This window comes from Corvus moneduloides, chromosome 4 (genome assembly GCF_009650955.1).
Source record: "Corvus moneduloides isolate bCorMon1 chromosome 4, bCorMon1.pri, whole genome shotgun sequence".
NCBI classification, from domain to species: Eukaryota; Metazoa; Chordata; class Aves; order Passeriformes; family Corvidae; genus Corvus; species Corvus moneduloides.
Window position 1 is genome coordinate 70,256,619 of NC_045479.1, and position 11,651 is coordinate 70,268,269.

Sequence of the window (11,651 nt, forward strand, 5' to 3'; positions counted from 1 at the left end):
TTTACAGGACTTTACCTAGTTATTGGTGACTTATTTTCATCCTTGTTGCTCAAGGAATATTATCCACTCATTAAAACAAAATAAAATATAGCAATAACACATTTTTTATAAGTGTCATAATTTATAAACTATGTCAGACATCTGGGACAGAGGTTCTTTATGTCAAATATTAAATCTATTTAGCAGTTTATTTGTAACATATTTGCAACTTCAAAAAGAAAGGAAGAAAGAAAACAGAGCGGGTTTTTTCCTACTTTTTTGCATTAATGAAGCTAACAGCCCTTGTGCATTTGCAATAAGTCAATTGAAGTAAATTACTTTTTACGACTGTTATTAACTTCAGTTGTCACTGGAATGTCATCAGCAAGTTATTCATTGCATTTCCAACTGGATGTTTTAAGTACAATAACATCAGAATTGCTGAAACCCTAACCTTCATTTTTTCTTCTGGGGAACAGGAAGGGTGGAAAGGATCTGTCGGTTCCCTAAATTCAGGTCAAGGCAAAGTGGTAGGAAAAAAAAGCTAATGTTTCAAAATCGTCATTTTACACTAGTTTAAAAGCCTGAGTGATGAGCGAAATACATCATATTTCCACTTAAGTCTTGTACAGACTGAAGAGAAAGATGGGTTTGTGAGGCTTTCTCATGTTACTTATCTACAACAAAATCCAAAACAAAACAGGACTCAGCAACACCTATCTTGTGGCATGTGAGGGAGCCCTGATGTGGGAGGTGAGCAAACAGAGACTGCATTTCTCTCTGAACCTAGGCTCATGCTGTCCAGGCATTTCCCAACTTGGAGAGCAGCCAGCCCTAGGCTGGAAGTGACACAGACCCATTAGTGCTGTTGAAAGGCAGAATGTAGACACCAGGAATATGTGTCTATGTCATCAGACTCACAGGTCCCCCGGGAAAAGCTTCAGGAGAGCTCGCTCCAAGGGCTGCTGTCTATAAACAGCATGGGTAAGATCATACCAGGTTTGGATGCCTCCTTTCAAACACAGTTCCAGTGTCTCCAGCCTGCTGACATCACCTTAGAATCAGAGAATTGTTAAGGTTTGAAAAGACCTCTAAGATCATCCAGTCCAATCATTAACCTAGGACTTCCACATGCACCACTAAAACATGTTCCCAAACACCATGTCTACATGTTTTTTGAATGCTTCCAGGGATGGTAATTCCACCTCTGCCCTGGGCAGCCTGTTCCAATACCTGGCCACATTTAGAAGGAAGAAATTTTTCATAATATCTAATCCAAACCTCCACTGGCACAACTTGAGGCCATTTGTTCTCATCTTGTCCCTTGTTACCTGAGGAAGAAGACTGACCCCCACCCGGCTGCACCGTCCTGTCAGGGAGTTGTAGAGAATGATGGCATCACCCTGAGCCTCCTTTTCTCCAGGCTGAACCTCCCCATCTCCCTCAGCTGCTCCTCATCACACCTGTGCTCCAGACCCTTCCCCAGGTCTGTTGCCCTTCTCTGGACACACTCCAGTCCCTTGATGTCTTTCTTGTATGAGGGACCGGGAACTGTGGGAATTTCACTTTTCTACACTAAATATAGGGTTAATAGAAGAGCTCTCATCAGTGGAGTTCTTCACTGATGCAAACTTGAAGCCATTGGTATCTCCTCAGCAGGATGTGAAGTGTCTGCTACAAGATTTCTGGTGTGGGTATGGACTTCATTTGAAGCAGGAATACTTTCCAGTCTCTCCTTCTTCCGTGTTTCCAAGAGGGATCATTGTAACTCCACTGGAAGAGAGGAATGGTAGGAAGCGGTTGCTGCAGTGCTTATTTGAAGGAAATTACTGGGATAGGAAGAGGTAGAGAGTCAGGCAGTGAGGCCTGGTCCTACTGGATACAGCAGGTGTAAGGACAAGGCCAGGCCAGAAAAGCAAAGAATACCCCAATACAGGGGATACAGCAGGCTGGGTTGTAAATAGTGGCGCATTTACCGGAGCTTAGTCCCATTCCTAAATCCCCATGCATGGAAATGTCATTTACAAACCTGCAGTCCCTCTACACAGCTCCTGTTCTCCGACCCCAGAGACCAGCTTTTGGGTAAGAATGTCTGTGTGGTTCAGTTTCTTGATCTGGAAAAGAAAGTAATTTTCTAAATTATTCTGGGTCTTGAATGAGTTCCTGCTTCTGCTGTTCCAGCATTGACATCAGGAATAGACAAGGTTTTCAGGAAAAGCAAGAATCAGGGACTACAGCTAGAAGGTGAGCTGAACGAAGGTGAAAAGGTAAAAGAAGAGCTCAGACAAGGTTAAGATGTGTCTGTAATAAGTTTAGCTTTAAAGTAGCTTCCTCAGGCATTGCTGGCAGCAGGGAGTTGAGCAGAGTTGCAACCTTGCTCCTCTGTCAGGCTTTGCAATTCGGGCTTTTCTCTCACTCTGCTGCATGCACTACCCAAACAAGTCAGTGGGAATTAGCTCAGAGGTATCCACACGTGGTGCAGTCACACCTTGTCCTGCCCTAAGTCACAAGAATGGAAAATATCTACAGCTTCTTCCTGGAATGAGAAAAATAGCCTTTCCCAGTACACTGAGGTCAGGACACCGCTGGAAGCTTGAAGAGGCAGGAAGTTTTAGCTTTGGAACTTTTTTATATAAGGGAAAAGAGTTCTTTGTGTTTGGCAGGAGAACAACAAAAGTCTTTGCTTTAATAACATTCTAATAATACGTAATATTATATACATTTGGCTAGTAAAATGCACCACAAATTGCTTTTGTTGAGCACTTGAGACAAACATTATAAGAAAGGAAGTCCAGTACTTGGCCAAATATGCAATTAGCTGCCACCCTGAAGCAGGGTTTGAGCTCAGTGTATTATCTTTTCAGGATTAAAGAGGTGGCAGTTAAAAATAGGAAGCCATAATTAAAAAGACGAAAAGATTTAAGAGTACTTGTGGTGAAACTCCTCATACATGACACAAATTACTGTTCTGCCAGATAGAAAGAAGAAAGGAGGTGAAAAGAGCAGAGAATCTGATCTCGTCTTAAATCCAGCTGGATCCTACAGGCAAAATTGCCTGACCACATGCCTCATAGGGTGGTATCCCAGGCAGAACTGCCTCCTACAAGTCATTTCCATGACAGTGAATTCATAAGAGCACCCATTCTCTTGGTTGCCTTTCAAGTCAAGTGCAGTAGTCCTGGAGGCTTCAGTGGCATTTGACTTCGGTTTTCATTTGAATCCACCAGCAATTTTGCCATCAACCCTTTTGTAAACAAGATCAGGATCTAAATCACTGGGGTAGGTTTCCAGCCAATATAAATTGCCTTCATTACAAGATAGGGCTGTAGCAATTCCACTTTCAAGCTGCAACAATTTGCACCATGGAGTTATGACAACGCTGCCTTAGGGGCAGGATAAATTGCCCCATATAGCAATGGCATTTTTTTTATCTGTAAAAGATCTGCCCCTTGTTTTAGAAATACAGGTGATGCTTACAATCATATGCATCAAACATTTCTTTCCATTTGATTTGAGCCAGCAGGGCTTTTGCCACTCACAATATAAAGGATAACATTCAGCTCTTAATCAAATAATGGGAGAAACCACATGTTTCAAAAGAAAAAAAGAATATTAAGACTATAACATCTGCTTTACAAAATAATCTGGCCTTTGTTTACTGATGATGTGGTTACAGACAGTAAGAAGGCAAGATTTAAAGTTAATATAAACATTAAATTCTTTTCTCTGGCATGAGAATCCTTTTATTACCTTTATTAAAAAGTCAATAACATTATAATAATTTAAAAAATAGATTCTGAAGAAAAAAAAAAAAAGGAAACATAAAAACCCAAACACTCATCTGCCAAAGAAGACTTATGCTTGCATGAGCTGAAGGTTGATGTCAGACAAATTTCACTGAAGAGGAGATTTATAAACATGTTGTAACTCTGACAAGCTGGGCTTTGTATCTTGGCAAAGGAAAGTTTAAGAAAATACCCATGTACACAGGCACACACACACAAACACACATCTACATTGTACATTGGGTTTAAAGGTTTATTGCTCCAGAAAACTTATTGAAAGAGATTATGTGTCTCATCTTGTCTCCTTTTAAAAATAGAGCACTTATATGTGTTTTTTATTATCTTGTTTTAGGATTACCTTAATCCTGCCCAAAAATTTTCACCACTTCCCCCTAGTGCAATTTGCAATGGTAATCTGTTTGCAAAGGGTAATGTTAGAATAACTGTAAATATCTTCCCAACAGAACCCAAACAATCAAAACAAAAGCTGCAGCTCAGGGGAGCTTTGGTGTGCCAAAACCCAAGCTCACTTAAGCAAACCCTGTGATGGATAACAATCCAAATCATGTCACTGAACCATGGGAAGTTGCAAAGTGTGGGATAAACCCGAAGAAACTTCTGTTTGCTGGGAAAATCCTGCCCTTATTTCATTTTCATGTGGTCTCATGGGTAAAACTGAGGATGATTTGGATCCTTATGTGGTTTTCTACACAAACGTAGACACTTATCTAAAAGATGAAAATAACCAGCTTTTTTATTATTTCTTTTGAAGAAAATTTTCCAGATTTTTTTTTAAATTTATATTAATTTGGTTTTTATTTCATTAGCCTGTGTGTAGAGCAGGCAGTGGATACAGATATGGAAATAGATCCTCTGTGTTGTACCAAGGTGTCCAAGTCCCTTCCTGTCCTGATCAGAGATAGATAGGAGTGTGTTACACCTCCCTATTTAATCCATGTACACAGTCCTCCTTCACGTGGAAATTTTGGGGATGAAGGGTTCTGTGTTTACTTGGGACTCATGTCTTCAGCATCACATCACAGTTAAAGCATCCTCAGGCCTACCAGATTAGAAAAAGCTTAAAGAACCATATTTCCACTTAAGACATGGTTAAAATCAACATGTTTAATAAACAAATTAAATAATAACTTCATCTGTTTGGAACTGAAAACCTGATAATGAGAAGTGAGTTAACTCTAAACTGTCCGGTCCAAGACCAAGGAAATTGCATTTACCTGGCTGCAAGCTGAATTTAAGGAGATTTGTTTTGCCGGTGAACCCAATCACTGTTCAATCCCAACTTCTTGAGAGAAAATATTAAGCCAGGAACAAATAAAAGCTTGAGCATGCTCGTGTGCATGACTAATTTTGTGTGATGGGTTGCTTTGTTGTGCCTACTGCTACCTGCTAAAACACTGGGGAAGATAATGGTGGGCTGGGGAGAATAGATGAAAATGTATCTTTCCTTATGGATTTTTCTGTTTGATTTCAATTTCATTCATGATCAATATTTGACTTCTAATTTAGATTTTCATCATCAGGAGTATCAGGATCATCTCTGGATCATCATCAGGATCATCTCTGGATCTCAGTTTCTCCATCTGCAGAGCAGAGAACACAAATACACACACGATGGCTTCAGGGGGCACAGGAGATGCTTACAAAGTGATTGGGGTGTCTCAGAGTGAAAAGCAACCTCCATAGTAGAGAGATAAGCTCCAAACCCCCCCATCTGAGGGCAAACTGAAGGATGTGCATCTTGATAAAAGTCCAGAAGCTGGTCTTCAATTCTGGGGGTAGATTAAAGTTAGGATGCAAGTTTCCATGGGAGCTAAATGTAGGAGTGAGGATATGTCAAAAACTACCTCCATTCCTTTTGCAGGTTAGACTCAAGGAGGAAAGTGGCCTGAAGCACTGAGGCCCTTCCCATAAAGGGCAGTAGAAAGCTGCCTTTGAGTAGACAATGCTGGGCAGAGGGCTGAAACTTCAGCCAAAGGGAAAAGGATATTCCTGTTTAATATTTTAGATCTTTGAGACAACAGATCTGCATTAGAAAAATACACATCTCCCTCTCTCCGTCCCTTTTTCACATATCCCTTCTTCACCTATGCTTTATAATCAGTTGTTACTGTTTTACTACATACCTGAGTCTTCACAAATACTCAGTACACAGAAAATATGGTTTGGCCTTCCAGGTGCTGCCATACAGTCAACACAAAATTCTTTATCAGAATTTTCTCTATGGTGGAATAAAACCTTCTTGAAATGGAAGAATTAAAAATACACTTGGTCAGGGAAGAGGATGAGAGATGAAGGGGGGAGGAGAAAAAGGTGGGCTCATTAATCTGCTCTAATAATAAATCCTTATCACTTATGCATTTCAGTTACTCCTTCAGCCTCCACGTTCTATATTTAAATACATCTGCTTCACACATGCTTTGCCAATTAGCTGGTGATATTAACTGTTCAGCACTATCTATTAACACATGGCACTGCTGAACGGCGGGAGAGACAAGCTTGACCAGGAGAGATAGTCATTCATGAGGCACACATTTCTCTCTATAACTCCAAAGTAGGGAGATAGGAAAGCGGCACAGCAATTGACCTCGGTTGTACATCAAGGCTAAACAGACACAGAGTAAATTACAGACAAGTGAGACAAGCTACTAACTGTTCCTTTAGCAGCCCATAATGTCAGTAATTCTATTACAATGATTGCTGGTTATGCAATGCAGTTGAGATGTAAATTTTTCTTTTTTTTTCCTGTCTCTGTCTCTCTGTCTGTCCGCATTGTAAAATTTTTAGCCCAGTGATGGAAGACATACATTTATCTATTGCAGCAGGGGAGGATTTTAGATTGGATATTGGGAAAAATTTCTGCATGGAAAGGGTTGTCAAGCATTGGAACAGGCTGCCCAGGGAAGTGGTTGATTCACCAGACCTTGAGGGGTTTAAAATTTGTGTAGACATGGTGCTTAGTGTCATGGTTTAGTGGTGGACTTGACCGTGCTGGGATAATAGTTGGGATCGATGACCTTAAAGGTCTTTCCCAACCTAAATGATTCTGTGGTTCTCTATATGGGCAAGAAAGGGTCATTGTGATCAACTTCCAAGAGACACTTACAAACCACATAGGCACAGATCTTCCCTGAACAGATTCCTGCTTTAACTAGAGAGCAACATCAAAACAGTTTTTCTGGTGTATCAGGCAACAGAAAAAGATATCTCAGTATTGAAATGGCTTTAACCTCTTGCAACATGATAATGTAAAGGTTTTCCAAACTGAGGTGTATAACATGGAATTAATGCCAGAATAGCAGTTATTCTTAGATATCTCAATTAAGCACTAGATCTGTATTATTTATGAGGAGATCTTGGACATCTAAATCATCTAAGTCACCTAAATTAAGGTGTCTTAAACTGTAAGCAGCAGCACACCTTTTTCATTGCCTAATAATATCTATGCCCAGCTGAAATTACTTTGGATGACCTGACTGTCTTTCATTGCTTCTCAAGAAAAATGTGGGTGTCCCCTGGATTTTGTATCAGGTCTTGTGTAGATGTCTCAGAGGCCCGATGACATATCAGCAACTAAACTGAATACCCACAATCACACTGGGGGAAAACGACCAGTTGTGTTTCCAAATTAAATCTAAGCTGAGCTCCAGAGAAACAAGTTGTTTCAATGCATAGAAGCAGAGAACAAGAAGGAGAAATTCGATTTCTTACCACCTCATCACTTATTCTTTGCATGCCGACAATTAGGTAGATTCACCATCCACCTCAGTTTACACCTCTAACAACTCTGACATCATCTGGTGGATGGTGGTGATAAAATGGATGTGGAATTTAGTTTTTGTGATGCTCTGGTTAAGGAGTGCTTGCTGTCTCTGCTTGGCAGGTCATGAAGGGCAGGATTCATCTTTCTTATTTTATAGCCATCTGTAAGTGGCCTTGTTAGCCATTCAGGTCACTGACTAAGTGCCTGAGGCAAAAGGACAGAATCAGCCTCTGGAAGTGCCTCTATCTCAAGGATCTCTAGAAGAAGCCTGAATTAACATAGATGGGATTGAATGACTACTTAGACAATTAAAGTAAATAAAGATATGCCCTTTCCCCTTTCTTCATCTTTCATTTGTTTGCTTGTCTCGTGATACATCAGGAAGTAAAGACACATCAGATAAAGACATATCAGGAGGCAAAGTGAGAGCTGAAGGGCATTCCCATCATAGCCAGTCCACAACATGGTCATGCTCTGTTCAGTCTGGCCTATCTTCCCCTGTTTCTAAGGTCATAGCTGACAACAACTGAAAAAATGCTGGACTACAGCTAGACAGGGCAGTAATTGCTATAGGAAGAGTATTTATCCAAAATGGGGTAGTTCTGGGGCTGTTTTAGCTTTCTTTCAGAAAGAAAAATTGAGATACCCATAGAAGACTTTCTTCCACACTGAGTGCTAATTTTCTGCGCTCTTCAAGTCATAAAACACTTTGTTCAATAGAGTTACAATGCAAATACAATCCATGCTCTCATTTAGTTATTTTTTAGGCCCCAAAAAGGTCAAAGCCCGTAAGAAGGAAAAAGCAATGACAAAAATATTATTCCAATTATTAAATGGAAAGAAAATTGGGTTCAATTCATGGTGAATTTAAAAGCAGGGACAAATTTCTATTATTTTGTGAATTTTCACAGTGTAATTACTGACAGACCGTGAAGCTACATGAAGTTGCTTGGAGGATTTGGTAAATGAGAACCAGGCTGATTCTCATTGTTTGAGTTACTGGCACGTGGAAAAGTGAAGAAATAAAAATGTCCATCTTCCAAGAAGAGCTGATGCCCTTGGATGACATCAAAGACTCTGTTTACAAATAGATAAATCAAGGTTGCCTAAACACAGGTGCCTGGACTCCTTGATCACCCTGGGGAAGTTCAGACAGCTCCATGACATGAAGAAGGATTTGGGGTAGACCTGTACCACCCTGCATTTGCAGCAGCTGTTGACAGTACAATACCTCACATATATATGTCTGAAATGTCAGTTCTTAGGCAAATGAATCCTACTCAATATGTCAAAACCAAAACCCAGCAATTATTTGGAATTAAAACCTATTCTACGTACGCAGCTGAGCGTGAGCGTTGTGCAACGGGTGAAGGCAAATCGTTGCATTTAGTCACGCAGCATTAGTGAGGGGTATTTGTACTACCTGTGTTTACACAGCTACACTAGAAAGCTCAACACTGCAAACTGTCTGTTCAGACGAGAAAGACAAGGGGATGATTCAAACAAGGGGTCTATTGCACGTTTAAATAGTGCTCTGAAGAACCCTTTCACTCCTCTTTGCCTACAGAGGGGCACAAGCACATTCTTCACATCCAACAGGCTCTGAGCTACATGGTCAGGCTGGTCCTTCTCTGGTCTGGAACATCAAATCCTTCATGGATGTTTATAGACCTACACAACAAAGAAGGTCCTAGATGTTTTGAAATCTTAATCCTAAATTTGATTCTGCCCCTTCTGTGCTGTGGGAAACTCACATAAGCACCTCTTGCTGATTTGTAAGAAGGGATGACTGTGCACAGCTACCTTCCCTGTCAGGTTCTGGGAAGGATTATGGATACAGTAACTTAGAAGCCCTTTGAAGTATAACAAAAAAAAAAAAGTCATAGAAGTACTAAAACATATTGTTAAAGAAAGTGGTCATGGAACATGTAAGAGGAGCTACTAAGTCTTAAGTCACATGAATACACTTTATAGAGCACATTATTTGAGCTCTGCAGCCCTGAGTGAAGCAAGCCCCCCTGCACGATCTCTAATTATAGGTATACACAGAAAGGGTCGCAGGAAGCTAAAATGTACGGAAACATCAGCCCACAATGTCCTGCAGGAACTAAACCACACTGTGTGAGGGGAAACTCATGGCACATCTGCTCAGCTGACATAGCAGACACCTGAATTACATCTCTGAGTGCAGACAAGGGTGGCTCTAGTGGAAAGTGTCCCTACCCATGGCAAGACAGTTGGAACTAGATGATCTTTAAAGTCCATTCTGTGATTCTGTGCTTCTATGGCTGCAACTCCAAAACAATAATAGAAGCCTTCTGTATCTAAATCTTTTTTGCATGCAATTGCAATTGAAAAAAAAAAAAAAAAGAAAAAGGTCAGCTGGGAACAGGATGAAAGGTGTTTTTACCCGATTCCCAGACATTCTGGATAATGAGGGTATACCCACAGAGATCTGTGACTATGTCTGTTTGGGGAAAACACTCACAGGCTGACTCAGATGAGGTTTGTGATGGAGATACAGTACAGAAAAATCACTGCTGTTTGGTACCTTCAGAGACAGCAGAAGCTATAAAAGTGACAAGTGCTTGAGATAAAGTGAGAAAATTTTGGCAAAATCGAGATCCAAACCATGGTTCCCTAAAAGAGAGAAAATTGTCTCCACTTTTAGACAGGCATATGATCAAGTTTTGATATGGCTCTCCTTTTTCTTTTAAATAAGAACTATCTGCACTTTATTTGATTGATTTCCTGTGCTCTCTAGGAAAGCACTCAATACCATGCCTAGTCTGAAGCCCATGGAAATGGAAGGATCACATATTAAATATTAAATATATATTAAATCTTAGACTCACAGTAGTCTCTCGCTGCCCACTTCACCCTTCTCAGCACCTCCAGGTTGTGCTTAGGGATGAAGAAAGGAGTTGATTGACTGGATCCATCATGCAGCACCTGGGTCTGAAGACCTGTGGGAACCCAGGCTGCTGTGTTGGAGATGAGGGTGAGTAATCCAATGAAAACTAGACCAGCTGGGACATGTCATGACCTGCCATGTGTTATGTGACCTGATAAACTGAGTGACCCTACAACTCCAGCTAAAACATGGAGTGTCATGCTCTGGAGCAAAAGAAAGGAAAAGGTCTCCAATAAGCTCTGGAACAATTCTGCATGGATCTGAGAGGTGCCCTGCTTTTCTTGTTCATTGGGGGAACCTTGAAGACAAATTTAAGCATTGTGAAGGAAGGACTCCAAGACTGTTTGTAATCATCTATTTCTGCTCTGTTTTGAAATTCTGCCTGGTTTAAAATCTATTAAGTCTTAACTCCTTCTTTAACGCATATCATATAAAAAACTTTTACTCTTAAAAATGTTTCTTTGAATTCAGTTCTTCATAAAAGAGTAATTCATTATTACTGAGGATAACACCAATGTATAATCCCTTTGTGATCCTTCGAACAGGGACTGTGGGAATGATAATTAAGTCACTTTGCAGCAAGCACACCTGTGAAGTAGGTAAACATTTATTAGGTAATTTAAAAAAATTAATTAAAAAATGTTTGTTGTGTTCTGTGCAGCTTTTCTTTTCCTTGAAGGCACAGAGAGATGAAGCAACCACGACCTATATTATGAAATTAGAATGTAATTATTGCTTTAAGTAAAACAAAGCCCAGCCTCACACAAAAGGTGTGGAAACTCAAATTGCTAAATGATCCGATCGTAGTCACACTTGGTAATCAGCTCCAGTGTTTTCTTGGCAGGGTCCTGCTATGAATTATGATGGGAAAATGAAAAGACATGTCTTGTTCCATGCCGTTGCCATGTAAATGTATGGATCATGTGGAGATATAAACACTGGAAAGGTCTTGAGTTACGCTGCCTGTGAGTAATTGCCATCTCTGTAAGCAGGCTGTTTGGAGTTGTAAGAAATAGGAAAATTATGCCTTTTGTTCAAGATTTGACAATGTGGAAGAGCCCTGCCAGACCTGTCTTGTTTAATCATGTTAGTTCAGCAGCAAAACGAACAGCTTCTTTTGGAGGGAACTCGGAGTTCCTGGAGGAGGGGGAGGAGGCTGTAACTCAGTGTGTGCTCTCCTAAGCCATTCACA

The 11,651-nt window shown here is 40.4% G+C and overlaps 1 long non-coding RNA gene across 3 annotated transcripts; it reads right to left on the minus strand.

The window, feature by feature from the left end:
• Positions 1–1,418: 1,418 nt before the first annotated feature.
• Positions 1,419–10,518, minus strand: LOC116443548. 3 transcript variants are annotated; one of them, XR_004239963.1, is made up of 4 exons: positions 5,909–6,018; positions 5,000–5,365; positions 2,009–2,093; positions 1,419–1,752 (listed from the first exon to the last, which is right to left on the minus strand). It is a non-coding gene; the product is annotated as an uncharacterized LOC116443548 (long non-coding RNA). The 3 variants fall into 3 exon arrangements; XR_004239961.1 differs by lacking the exons at positions 5,000–5,365; positions 5,909–6,018 and adding an exon at positions 10,401–10,518; XR_004239962.1 differs by lacking the exon at positions 5,000–5,365.
• Positions 10,519–11,651: the final 1,133 nt, after the last annotated feature.